Source organism: Pholcus phalangioides, unplaced genomic scaffold, assembly GCF_987345545.1.
Source record: "Pholcus phalangioides strain wild (caught in Gottingen) unplaced genomic scaffold, Ppha-v1.0 ptg000028l_1, whole genome shotgun sequence".
NCBI classification, from domain to species: Eukaryota; Metazoa; Arthropoda; class Arachnida; order Araneae; family Pholcidae; genus Pholcus; species Pholcus phalangioides.
Genome location: NW_028301618.1, coordinates 12,312,189 through 12,326,665, shown reverse-complemented (window position 1 = coordinate 12,326,665; position 14,477 = coordinate 12,312,189).

The following is a 14,477-nucleotide window of genomic DNA, read 5'->3' as shown; positions in this document are numbered from 1 at the left end:
TAATGAGAATCCAGAATTATTTTTACCTCATTTGAAATATTTTCTATATTCATATTTAATAAAAATATCAGGGTTAGTAATACATCAGGTTAATTAATGTATCAGGATTAATGAAAATTAATATTAAATGAAAAAAAAATTTCAGAATTAATAAAAATTCGTATGAAGAAAAAAAAATCTCAAAATGAAAGATTCTCAAATAATATGGAGGTTCCTGTTTGACTGGAAGTTCCGGGCCCCTCCGTTAATACCCCACTGTGTGAATCTAGATAACGCAGTATGGCATGGCATTCCAGCTTCGTGGAAATGTTTTGTTTTTGGTTCGCAATGTAAGAAAGGATGAAGAATCCCTGTTGTAGACGTTTCAGTCTTTTCACAAAATATCGTAGGGAGTTATCGTGGCACAAAATAGCGTTGTACAAGGGCGTAGCGGGGGGGGGGGAGACTTGGGGGTCTGATTCCCCCCCCCCCCCGAACGAAATTTCTGGCTACGCCCCTGGTGTTGTAAACTGGTTTTGCTGGATAAAAAAAATTTAAATGAAAGTATGACAATAGGCAGTGCCGTTTTGCCATGGGCTCATCAGGCCACGGCCCGGGGGCCTGACGAAAATGAGATCTGGTTGAGATTTTGGATAATTTGCCTGGTAGGGCCTCAGAAAAATCATTTGGCCCGAGGACCCATGATGCACTTAAGACGGCCCTGGCAATAGGGTGAGATTCATGACCCCATGGCTCCCGAAAAGAAAAAAAAAATACGGTTCCCGGTAACTCTCTCTCTTCGGTATTGTCTGTGGAAGATTCGTTAAACTGTGTAGTAATATTCCACACAAAAAAAAGGGAGGAAACGACGTTGGCCATTCCCCCCCCCCCCCAACATCTTGCTGGATGTTTTTAACGGTCGTCTAACGGTGTATTGATAGAGAAGGGGTGAGTCATTTGTTCACACGTGCCGTTCTTATCTTCGTTGAGGACATTCCATAGGGTTACAAGAATATGCTGCGCAAGTTGTTGGCGATGCACTTTGAGCGCTAATTCATATGACACAAACAAAAAAAAAATTCACATCTGGCGTGGTTTTGAAATCTGGCGTTTTTTAAAAAAATGGCACTGAATGCTGAAAAAACAGCTCATTGTCAGGGCCGCCTTAAGATCGTCATGGGCCCCCGGGCCAAATGTTTTTTCCGAGGCCCTACGTGGTAAATTCTAGAAAATTTCAACAGGATCGCCCCCGGGTGTGCCCATGCGTTAAGACGGCACTCCTCATTGTGCATATAGTTTTTAGTTTTGATAATTGCATTTTTTTAATTGGTAGTTGGGTGCTGTATTTTAGCAATATATGACATATCCATATGTGTTATGGGCATTGGCGTTCGCAAAAGGGGGGGGTTAACACCCCTCAAGCCGAGATTATAGTGTAAATTTGCGGGAAAAAACGTAAACCCCCCCCCCCCCTTGAGAAAATTCTGCTTATACGCCTATGGTTATGGCAGTGATTTCCCTTGGGTACGATGGAAAGTTTCAAGGGGGCAGTAGAAGCTACGGGTATAACATAGGATCCCATGGGTCAGATTGCGTTGGGGGGGCGATGGGAGAAAAAAAATTCTGAAGAAGGGGGCGATGGGACCAAAAAGGTTGGGAAACTATGGGTTATGGGCATCTTTTTCTGAGTCACCTCGTTGGACATTTCTCCTGTTGTGGCCTTGTATTTGAATACATATTTTTCAAAACAGTTTTGAGCACCCTTTCAACCTTGAAAACGACCCTCTCGTGTGGTCAGCGGGCCAAGTCTGATTTCGAATTTGAAACGTGTGTCAGTCCACACGTGCGTTATCGGCCCGATACAATAAAGTGGAAGTTTTTTTTGGTGTCCTGGCATTAGAAACTATTTATCCGTGGCCATCTTGTGCTAAAAACAGGTTCAAACACAAATAAAGGTTTTCAGGTACAAAAATAGTGGCTGCAGGTTTCCGATTCTGCAAGAAAACCTGAATAATCCGTAACGGCGCCAATTTTCTGAATCGGAAACCAGCCGCCACTATGTTTGAACCCTTAAGATGAAAGATTATGTGGAATTCAAGGTCGTTCGGTGGTCATGCTCTTGTATTATCTGAACTGTATGTGACTGAACCATTTTTTTTTCCTTATTATTTTCGGTCTCGAGTCTCCGAGAGGGTCGCCCCAATCAACGAGGTTCACTTTCGGCTGCTCGAGAGCACGACCAGAAATCTGCTTACAAGAAATTCCGTATGGCATTAATTTATTTTGTCATTTCAAGCATGAGTGAAAATCCTACGCGTTGTCTACCAAAAGAGCTGTGCATTAAAAACAAAAATATTCGAAGGAACGTTTCCTATCACCTCTCTCTGGTCCTATGCCCTCCTAGAAATCATTTAATTGTGGGCCTTCCCTTACTCTAGAGATCATTTACCCGTGACATCCTCGTTCCAGAAATTATTTACCCATTTACCTTCACCTTAAAATATATTTACCCGTGACTCCTCCCCAGAAATCGTTCACTCGTGACTCCATCGCCCCAGTGATCATTTAATCATGATTCCTTCACCCCCAAAACTATTTACCGGTGACTCCTTCGCTCCTGAAATCATACACTTGTGCCTCCTTTAGTGACTGTTTTTTTTTTCGTAAGATCATTTAGGAAAAAAAAAATGTCACCGATGAATGATTTCAGAGACAAGGGAGGCACAGGTAAATCGTTTCTGGGGTAAAGGAGTCACGGCTAAATGATCTCTTGGGCAAAGTAGTTGCGGATAAATATTTTGAGGGACGATGGAGTCGAGGATAAATGATTTCTGTGGCGAAAGATTCACAGGTAAATTCCTTCCCCCCCCCCCCCAAGATCATTTAGGGCGCGGTAGCCCAGGCAGCACCTTCTGAAGATAGACAACGATTATACTGGCGCGAGCAGGGAATTTTTTCCAAAGAATATTCTGAGGGAAAATGGACTACTAACTGACGTGACAAGCGGAGTGCGGAGGCCCAGCACCTCCTAGAGATAGAAGGCCTCCGCACTCCGCTTCTGAGCTGGTCCAGCACCTCCTAGAGATAGAAGGCCTCCGCACTCCGCTTGTGACGTCAGTTAGTAGTCTATTTTCCCTGAGAATATTCAGGGGGAAAAATTCCCTGCTCACGCCAGTATCATCGTTGTGAGGAAAAGAAATGATCGGGCTCATAATTGGCGATTTCTATGCCCCACATCCAATCACTATGCGGTATTCGTGAGCCAATCAGGGACGCCAAAATAAGAAGAAACGAAGTAGGATGTTGTGTTTCAAAATGTGGCAAACTTGCTAGGTAGTCTGAATGACGTTTATGGCAAACAGCGCAGAGTCCTTCTATCTCTAGGAGGTGCTGGCCCTGGTCGATAAGATACTCACCTAAAGTACCAAAGGATGTTTAGAGGTGTCGGGAGTTCGATACCCGGTTCGTCCTTGTCAGAAAACTTTCCTGACACAGGGGTACAACAAAAACGGTGACTTGACCGCAACAAAAAATTGCTACCGCAGGGAGTCCCCCATCGAGGGGTTAGCGCACCAACCTCGCGATGAGTATAAAAAATAAGCCTGCCATTCGGAATCGGCAACAACTTGTAGGTCTAATTAGCCCTCGTGTGCAGAAAATGACCGTGGTGCGACAAAAATGATCAAATGATGATTAAGATCATTTATCCGTGATTCCTTCGCGCCATAAATCATTTACCTGTGACTTCTTTGCCCACAGAGATTATTTACCATGGGAGCTGTGACGAATACTTTGATCAAGGCCGTAACCATAGGCGGCAGAGGCATAGTCAAAAATTTCGTTCGGGGGACCACTTTCATGTCGGGGGGACCAAAGTGATAGAACAATAGATTTGGCCATCTTTTTACTTTTTTTCCTGTCATTTTGTCACATTTCGGGGGGGGGGGTGCGGAACAAGACCACCAAGTTCCCCCTCGCTACAGGCGGAGATAGACTTGGAAGTCTGGGGGAATACGTTGATGATGATGTCAATTATATATATATATATATATGCACTAGATCAGTCGACTCAACCTTTGATGCTGGGGGGGAAGGGGGCATCCAATGCTCAGCATCAAAAGATACGGGGAGATACAAAGATACCATCGTATTTTCGCCATGGTCGTAACTTTCTTTCTTTCAAACCGAGCACAACTCAGGTCTATCACCATCTATGGGCGATTTACTACCTAGCGAGTTGTGCCGGAAGTGTAACTGTGTGTACCTAACAGTCTGAGTGCGTTTGTAGTGTTGTGTTTGTTTTTTTCAATGCTGCCATCTGTATTTCAGAAGTGAAGAGAGTGATGCGGTATGATTGAATTACATTTGTACAGTCTGTAGGACTGTTGCTTTCTGTGGTGAGACTTTTTAAAGGGGAGATCGGCTCGCATTCGCCCCTTGAAGTTGGAAAGCAACTTCAGCATTCGATAATTTTATAACGGTGTTCTTTGTTCCCACCTAAAATTACCTCCCGGGGCAGTTGCCCCCACTAGTTACGGCCCTGCTTTGAGAACAACTGTAATAAAAATTTTGCATGTTATTGAAATTATCCTTTGACTGCTTGTTTAACATTACGGAATAGGGGTTTACCAAAACGCATGCTTGTGAGAAGTGTATAAAGAAAGACTTGATTTGTCAATATGTTTTGTTTGGATCAACGTAGGCGTCTTGGAGATACGATTGAAGTATTTTATACTTTCAAGGGGATCGATATGATGGGCCATGGAATATTGTCACGCCATCTTTCATATGTCTCGTTTCAATTAGTTAGGGATAATTCCAAGTGGTTTGGAGAGTTTTTTCCGAGTTTTTCCCCTTCCAACAGTAGAAGCATGGAATAGCTTATCTTGTGATGTCGTGAATTTCCCCCACGATAGACTCCTTCAAGAGGAAAAATTAAAATGAGTGGGAGTAATCAAGAAGCTAAGCATATATAAAGAATGACCACCATATTTCTATGGGCAGGTTGTTTAGTTACTTTTTTCTGGCTTATTATTTTTAGGTAGCTGCTGTATTTAGGCCTATAACAACCATAATTTTTATAGGCGTTTTCCTAATAGTATTTATTTTTATTTTCTCCTTTTTCCAGGCCCCTCGGGTAATTTGTCCCTGTTGTGGTTTCTAATTTTGTATTTGTCTTTTTAGTCGCAGCAAGTACGCGATGCCTAATGAATGACCATCGTGAGGTCTCCAGTTCCATACCCACATGCGGCACCGGCTGCCACTATGAGGTCGCGTGAGCATCGCACTGTACTCGCATCGTGAGGATCCAGTTTCGAACCCCGTTGGCGGTACTATGGTGGTCAGCTGAAGTGGGTTTTCTGTTTCTCTCCGGCTTCGATAATGCTACTCGGTGACCGCCACGTGCATCCACTCTGCCGGGACATTCCAGTGTGGCGAATGTGTGCAGGGCCCAGCATTAATCTCAACCAAACTGAGAGCTAGCCCTCAGTACACGACAGCTAAATTTGAGGAGGAGAGCATCGTATGGGTGCGAACATAGTGCACGCTGGTTTCCGATTCAGCAAGCCAGCGCCAATCCGTAACGGCGTGGAAACCAGCGTGCACTATGTTCGCACGTGAATATTGACTATGTGAATATTGAAGGCTTTTCATCAAACGTATGTTGATTAAATTCTTTTAGGACCCTGAGCGGATCCCCTATTTCGATTTTTCATGCAATCAAGGAAACATTTTATTTTCTGGATATTATGCTGAGGTGAACTCGGAAAGAAAAGTCATTTTATCTCCGCCGGGACTCGAACCCAGGCCCTATTGCATACCGGGCAAGCATGCTACCATCTACACCACTGGAGACGACCCTGCCTTTATTATTTCACGCACTGTGGCGTGAGGCAATGAAGTAGAGACATTAGTAGCCTCTCTTAACTTCAGGAATTGGCCCCCCAGGTGAAACGGTTCACAGAGATAGATGGCCTTTTCTTAGCCCTAGATATCAAGGAAACATTTTATTTTCTGGATATTATGCTAAGGTGAACTCGGAAAGAAAAGTCATCTTGTCTCCGCCGGGACTCGAACCCAAGCCCTCTTGTAGATGGTAGCATGCTTGCCCGGTATGCAAGAGGGCTTGGGTTCGAGTCCCGGCGGTGACAAGATGACTTTTCTTTCCGAGTTCACCTCAGCATAATATCCAGAAAATAAAAGGTTTCCTTGACCTAGAGCTGAGAAAAAGCCATCTATCTTTTCATGCAATGTTGAAAAAAATATTTGTGTCATTGGGCTCCACGTAATTTAGGTTGACAACTCTACCCCTGTTACAGTCGAATACCGTTATAGCGAAAATCTCGTTTTAATGAACATTTTTATATCACTGCTAATGACGCCATGTCATGTACAAAACCAGTTTACTCTTTAAAAAAAATGCGCCCCGCGGACTCGACAAGCAATTTCGGCCCCGCAGTGAACGTGTTAATCTCCCAGATAAGTTTATATAGAACCAATGCAAAAACCTGATATTCCTTTATAACGAAATTTCGTTGTAACGAGTTGATTTCTCCGGTCTCTTGCAAATAAATCTAGCTTTTTATTTTAATGTATGAAAAATATAAAAATAATTTCTTTTTCGTTATAGCAGGATTCGGCGGTATTTTTTCCCCCCCCCCCATTTATTTATTTATTTAATAAATTTTCTAAAAAAGGTCCCATGAAAATTTCGCCTGGAGTTTCTGCTGAGTGTGTGTGTATCTGAGTGCAGAGTGTTGAAGGGCGATTACCAGCCGAACATGGCAACCCCGAGAGGGTGTTATTTGCCCTCCGAGGGGAATTTTTTATTGTTACAAACATGGCTACGAACATATCTGTTGTGGGGAGTGGATGCATCGGTGTTTCAGAAAGAGGACACCAGTGACAGAAGAGGATGAGCTCATATATTTGATGGTTGCTGAACTCAGGGAAAGCTTTAGAGGAGGGGGGTGTTGGTGTGCAATGCACTCCAGCGGCAGTAATATAATATCTTTGAGATTATTCTCTGTGGAAGGACTACTTTCATAAATTACTGGGGAATATTCTTATAGAAAATAATATCAATTATTCTGAAGTTATTAATAATAGTCCTTCCAGAGAATATTCTCCTCGATGAGAATATTTTTCAGTTGCCGCGAAATCTTTCCAGAGAGTATTATCAAGAATATATGTAATAACATGTATTATAATAAATAATCTCGATAAATAACTTGAGAATAAAATTTTTTTTGATAATTTTTAAAATTATCGACAAAAATCGATAAATTTTTGATAAGAATATTCTCTAGTAATTTATAATAGTAGTCCTTTGAGAGAATATTCTTGTCCCCGTCTCTCTTCCCGTCAAGAAGATGGGTATATTGCATGGGCGCAGATACGGTGGGGAGCATTGCCCCTCCCCAGCGTCAAAGGTGGAGTCGACTGGTCTAATGTATGATGTATGTACGGGGTGATTATAAAAAAACTATCCCGACATATGGGCCCCTAACTATCATACCATTCACAGAAACTGAATGAAATTTTGGCATAAGGTATTTTGAGGTATACGCTCAAGAATGATATGGAAAACAACAGTGTCATTCTAACAGTTACGGTTACAGTGAGAAAATTTCGAAAATATCAAATGGCAACACCAAGTTTTTTGTATTGGAATGTGATCTCCATACTGAAAAACACTAAATAGCGTTGGAATGGCACCTGTAGCACGAAAATCCCCGGAGCTAGGCAAGGAAAAAGTAAAAAGGACTTTGCCGTGCACCAGAGCATTAATGTCCGTTTCTTCGGATCCCAGCCTGATTAGTCCTCCACAAGGTCATGTGGAAAATTTGTGAAACACAATAAAATGCTTTATTTTATGCTGCTTCTCTGTCCTTATTGGTTGTCCTCACTTTTAGCCTATCTACCGCCGGTGATTTTCATGCTACAGTTGCCGTTCGAACGCTATTTAGGGTTTTTCACAATGGGGATCACATTCCAATACAAAAAACTTGGTGTTGCCATTTGATATTTTCGAAATTTTCTCACTGTAACCGTAACTGTTAGAGTGGCACTGTTGTTTTCCATATCATTCTTGAGCGCATACATCAAAATACCTTATGCCAAAATTTCATTCAGTTTCTGTGAATGGTATGATAGTTAGGGGCCCATATGTCGGGATAGTTTTTTTATAATCACCATGTATATATAAATTGATGTCATCATCATCCTGCCCCCTCAGACTTCCAAGTCTATCTCCGCCTATGGTATATTGACGTTTGTAGACCACAATATTAAAGTTTGAAAGCAAGAAAATTAAACCAACATGGGGCTGAATTGCACAACTTTTAAAGAAATGTGAGTGATACAGAATTTAAGTGTATGTGCATTGAAGAAAACAACAGTTCTGTATATTCTTAGAATGAAGGGGATTTTATAAGAGTAGCTTCCTTTATCAATCCACTTTGGTTTAATTTCTTTTGTTGTGAACTTATTTCTGAAAATTTATCTAACTTTAAAATAATTTTTTAAGGTTTTAATCTAAAGGTTTCTAAAATCTTTATAACCAAACTTTCAAAACCTCTCATCATGACCTGGGAATATTCTCGAACTAAAATTGTCATTGGGGGTGATTACACCAAAAATTGTTTTGTTGTAAATGTTTCAGGCAATGAAAACTGATTTATATTTCACAATATAAACAAAATTAGTAAAAAAATTTAAATTATTTAAATGAAAAATGAATATTCTCGATTATTCTCCAATTTTTACATCCAGGAGAATATTCTCCTCACATTTCTACGTAAATATTTTCATTGTTGAAGCAGAGCCATATCTTGTTTTGTTATTATAATCAATATGGAATGGACATACAGTATTATATTTTTTCAATTTTAATATCGAGAGAGCAGGTTTTTTTCAAGCGCGAAGTTTGGTGCTGCCGCACCTGTCGCACACCCCTTAGGAAGGCTCTGCACACAATCTGTAATTTATCATAGGCTTTAGGGCGAGACTGGAATGAATTTCCATTTTTCCATGACTGTCTCACACTCGATGGAAAGCCTTGTGTTTTGGCTGATTATGCCTGATATTGGCTAAAATAGACAGTGCATAAACGCAAAATAACGACAAAAAAAATTGAATTTATTCCGCTTCTGTAAGCTCTAGTTATGTAGGTACCAGATACTTAGCTAAGTGGATCCATGACCCCCCGCACATTCAGCATCAACAAACTTTTTTTTTGGGGGGGGGGCGGAGAGCGATCAATCCCCTCTATGGCAGCAGATCCCCTTCAGCAGCGATCTTTGGTGGGCCCCCAGGTTTTCACGGGCCTCACTGTTGTGAATTTATAGTGCAGAAAAAAAAAAGGCAAAAATCGTCCCGGGCCCCTGGACTAGAGCACCGTGCCAGCTTCACCGTTGTGGGGAACCATGACCGGAGGAAGCACTTATTTTGGCACTCCCATGTAATATTGAAGGAGAGGTTAAAGGTGGGGTCTTCAACCTTTCAGACTTTCCAACTTTTCGGTTAAATTAAAACTTCTCACGAAACCCGCGGGCCACTAACCCATGCAATTTAGTGACATCATAACAGACGGGGCTAACTGGGCCCCGAGTTAAACAAAGACAATAATTGAAGGTTTTATTAATTCTGAAATGATTTCTTTTATTAATTATTAATTCTAAAATTATTTTCCTTCTCAGCGTATCTTGAAATAATTTTTTGCAATAATTTTGCAGTTACTCTTTTATGGATTGTGAAATAATTTATATCACACAGAAATTACGAAATTATTTCTCTTATTGATTTATAAGCTATTTTTTTCACTAATTCTGAAATGATTTGATTCAAAATTTCACAAACTGTTTCTTTCGGTAATTATGAATTTTCATCAGTTCTGGAATTATTTCTGTCATTAATTGAGTTTTCACCAATTTGTCCTGGTAGATTATTTCTTTTGTTTATTCTAGAATTATTTCTTTCGTTTATTCTAGAATTATTTCTTTCATTTATTCTAGAATTATTTCTTTCATTAATTCAGAAATCATTTCTTTGTTATTCTAGAATTATTTCTTTCATCAATTCCAAATTATTTCCTTCATTTACTCTAGAATTATTTTCTTCATTAATTTCGAAATTATTTCTTTTATAAATTCCGAAAAAAATTATTTCCTTCATTTATGTGTTTTTTTTCTTTAATTAATTATAGAATTGAACGTTTGTTTCAACGAATGTTTTCAATTGCATTCTGAAAATGGGCGGTGGGCCACGACAAAATGGGCGAAATGTGATCCGCGGACCATGCGTTAAAGACCCGTGGGTTAAAGAGTGAATTAGACACTGGACGTCACTCTTCTCCCACACGTGGTTTGGAACCTGGTGCCCCTGCCAATTTCGGTAAAAAAACTTGAAATGAAATTCAGGTTTTTTAATCTATAAGCAACGACGTTTCATCTTTATGTCATAAAAACCGAGTCCCTAATTATCACATTCTTTAAAAAACACGAGGTCCCCGGTACACAATGGAATATATGTAATTCACTCTATTATAAACAAAAGAAAAATGTTCTCTTCGCAGTTCCCAAACTATTTTCTACGGCACCCTTGACACTGCGACCCGCTGCTGAGGGTGCCACGACTACTGTAAAACGTGCATCTAGTTTCTTCGTTTGGGGCCGTTCAAGTATTACGTCTGCAAATCTTTAGCCATTTTTGATCCCCCCCCCCATTGTCAGCAAAATTTCGCAGCACTGCCCCCTACCTCCGGGAGGGGGGCATAGGGGGCTCGTGCGCCCCCTCCCCAAACGAAAAAAAAATTTAATGCAAAAATTAAAAATACCGTTATATGTTATGTGAATCAATTTCTGTTAATTTCAATACTATTTGAAGGGTAAGAACTCAAAATTTCTCTTTAAGAAATTCATTGCGACCCACCCTTTAAGCCATATATGGTAAACCCTTGACCCGCGGACAAAATGTGGCCATGAAGATTATCTGATGTGGCCTGCCCCCCCCCCCAAACCTAATTTTGTAAAAATTAACGAAGCGGCATCTTTACAAATCGCTTAAATTACCCGTGGCATAATTTCAGATCACTGAAGTAGGCTTCAAAGATCACTTTCACATTCAAAGATCACTTAAGTAACCCGCGACACAGTTCCAGAACACTTAAACGATCCGTGGCACATTTAGAGATCCCTTGAATGACAAGTGGCGCAGTTTTAGAGCACGTAAGCGGTCCCCAGTGCGGTTTTACATCACTCAAGTTACCCGCAGAACATTCCCAGATTACTTAAGTAATCCGTGGTATAATTACGGATCATTTGAGTGATACGTGGCACAGTTCCAGAGCACTTAAGTGGCCCGGACACATTTCCGGAGCACTTGAAGGATCCGTGAAACATTTAGAGATCACTAAAGTGGCTCTGTAAGGGACGCTTATCAATAGGGAGAATGTTAGTTCAGGTGTCCAATAACTATCAAAAGTTTTTTTTCCGTTTTTGGTGCACCGAATAAGATGCCATTAAGAATATTTCATATCTCCATAAAGGGTGGTTGATGACGTAAGCATCATCCAACCCCCCCCCCCTTGTCGTCAGAAGTCACCTAATCGGAAACCCCTTTCCCCTCCCCCCCATCGATGCTGACGTAATACGTTAATGATCCCCTTTTGATAAACTATTTGTGAATGAAAACTTATCATTATTATTTTCGTTACTTAACTAATGAATCTCACCACATTGGAGCCATTAGGCGGGCTAAAGACAGTGAGCGTCGGAAGATTAACCAAGAGAGTAAGGGATAATGTCAGTGAGCGGCCGAGAGGTAACCAAGAGATTGTGCGGGCATGTGAGCTACCGTAAGAGTGGCTTACAGAAAGAGGGACCAGGTCAGTGAGTAACTAAAAGAGTGACTTAAGGGATCGGGTTAGTAAGCTACCGAAAGAGTGACCTAGACAGTGGGAGAACAGGTCAGTGAGCGACGAAAATAGAATGATGGGATCAGATCATTGAGCTACCGAAAGAGTGAGTCACTCTTTTCGTAGCTCACTGAACCTGATCTCTCGCTCTCTAGGTTAGAGTGAGGGACCAGGTCAGTGAGCGACGAAAAGAATGTTTCAGAGAATGAGGAATTAGGTCAGTGAGCTACCAAAAGAGTGACCTAGCGAGGGGCCAAGTCTGTGAGCTATAAAAAGAATGGCCAAGAGAGTTAAGGCTCATGTCAGCAAGCAACCGAAATAGTGACCTTAAGACTAGATCACTGAGGGATAGACCGAAAGAGTAACCTAAAGTAGAGAGTGTGTAGGCAGTAGGAGGGATCAAAAAGTGGCCTATAGCGGGAGGGATTAGGTTAATGAGTGGTCAAAAGAGTGACCTAGAAAATGAGGGATAATGTCCGTGAGCGGCCGAAAGAGCAACCAAGGGATTGCGCAGGTATGTGGACTACCGGAAGAGTGACCTAGAGAACGAGGGACCAGGTCAATTAGCAATCATAAGAGTGGGTTTGGGTCAGTGAGTGACCGAAAGAGCAACCTAGAGAGTGTGCAGGCATGTGAGTGACCAAAAGAATATTCTAGAGCGTTAGGGAACAGGTCACTGAATGATCGAAGGATTGACCGAGAGAGTGAGGGGACAATGTCAGAGTGAGCTACCAAGAGAGTGACCGACAGAGCGGGGGGGACAAGTCAGTGAGCGACAGAAATAGTGACCTAGAGTGTGCTAGCACACGTGAGTGACCTTAGGCAGAGCAAAACTTAAGAGCGTCCCAAAAACTCACGGCATCGAGCGACCGAAGGTGTGACTAAGAGAGAGAGGGACGATGTCAGTGAGCGACCGTAAAAATTGAACTTATATAATGGTTTTTTTAATTGTATTAATTTGAAGATTTACATATTATATTAAAATGCTTGTGATATGACTTCTTGATCTTATCCTATTCAATATGAGAGAAGTCGTGTCTCTTCTTCACACACTTTCCGACGCCTCAGACACTAGGCGAATGCATCTTTCAACTGCTTGCAACTGCTTGGGTATGGCATGAATATTTTCACCATTCTTTCCAACTTTTACTATACTAAATAGTTTTATAAACTGAAGAGCCAAAAAAACTGGTACAGGCATGCGTATGCAAATAAAGAGATATGGAACCAATCAGAGTACGGCGCTGCGGTCGGCAACGCCTATATAACACAACAAGTGTCTGGCGTAGTTGTTAGATCGGTTACTGCTGCTACAATGGCAGGTTATCGAGATTTTAGTGAGTTTGAACGTGGTGTTATAGTCGGCGCACGAGAGATGGGACATAACATCTCCGAGGTAGCGATGAAATTTGGATTTTCACGTACGACCATTTCATGAGTGTACCGTGAATATCGGGAATCCGGTAAAAAATTAAATCTACGACATCGCTGCGGCCGGAAAAAGATCATGCAAGAACGGGACCAACGACGACTGACGAGAATCATTAAACGTGACAGACTTCCCTTCCGCAAATTGCTGCAGATTTCAATGCTGGGCCATCAACAAGTGTCAGCGTGCGAACCATTCAACGAAACATCATCGATCTGGGCTTTCGGAGCCGAAGGCCCACTCGTGTACCCTTGATGACTGCACGACACAAAGCTTTACGCCTCGCCTGGGCCCGACAACACCGACATTGGACTGTTGAGGATTGGAAACACGTTGCCTGGTCTGACGAGTCTCGGTTCCAATTGCTTCGAGCTGATGGACGTGTACGGAGACAACCTCATGAATCCATGGACCCTACATGTCAACAGGGGACTGTTCAAGCTGGTGGAGGCTCTGTGATGGTATGGGGCGTGTGCAGTTGACGTGATATGGGACCCCTGATACGTCTAGATACGACTCTGACAGGTACGTAAGCATCCTGTCTGATCACCTGCACCCATTCATGTCCATTGTGCATTCCGACGGACTTGGAAAATTTCAGCAGGACAATGCGACATGGACCCTAACACCCTAACACGGACACCCCACACGTCCAGAATTGCTACAAACTGGCTCCAGGAACACTCTTTTGACTTGAGACACTTCCGCTGGCCACCAAAATCCCCAGACATGAACATTATTGAACATATCTGGGATGCCTTGCGTGTTGAACAACGTGTTGTTCAGAAGAGATCTCCACCCCCGCTTACTCCTACGGATTTATGGACAGCCCTGCAGGATTCATGGTGTCAGTTACCTCCAGCACTACTTCAGACATTAGTCGAGTCCATTCCACGTCGTGTTGTGGCACTTCTGCGTGCTCGCGGGGGCCCTACACGATATTAGGCAGGTTTACAAGTTTTTTTGGCTCTTCAGTGTACATTTAATAATAAACAATACTATTTTCCCTTTGAAATCGATTATTTAACTCATTTTTTTAAATTCAAAATCTGCAAAAAAAATCGATTTTTGGCAAATATTTAAGTGTCTTAGGGTACCGGAAGAAATTAATTGAAGTAGAAAAAAAAATTGCATTTATATGCTAGTATGCTT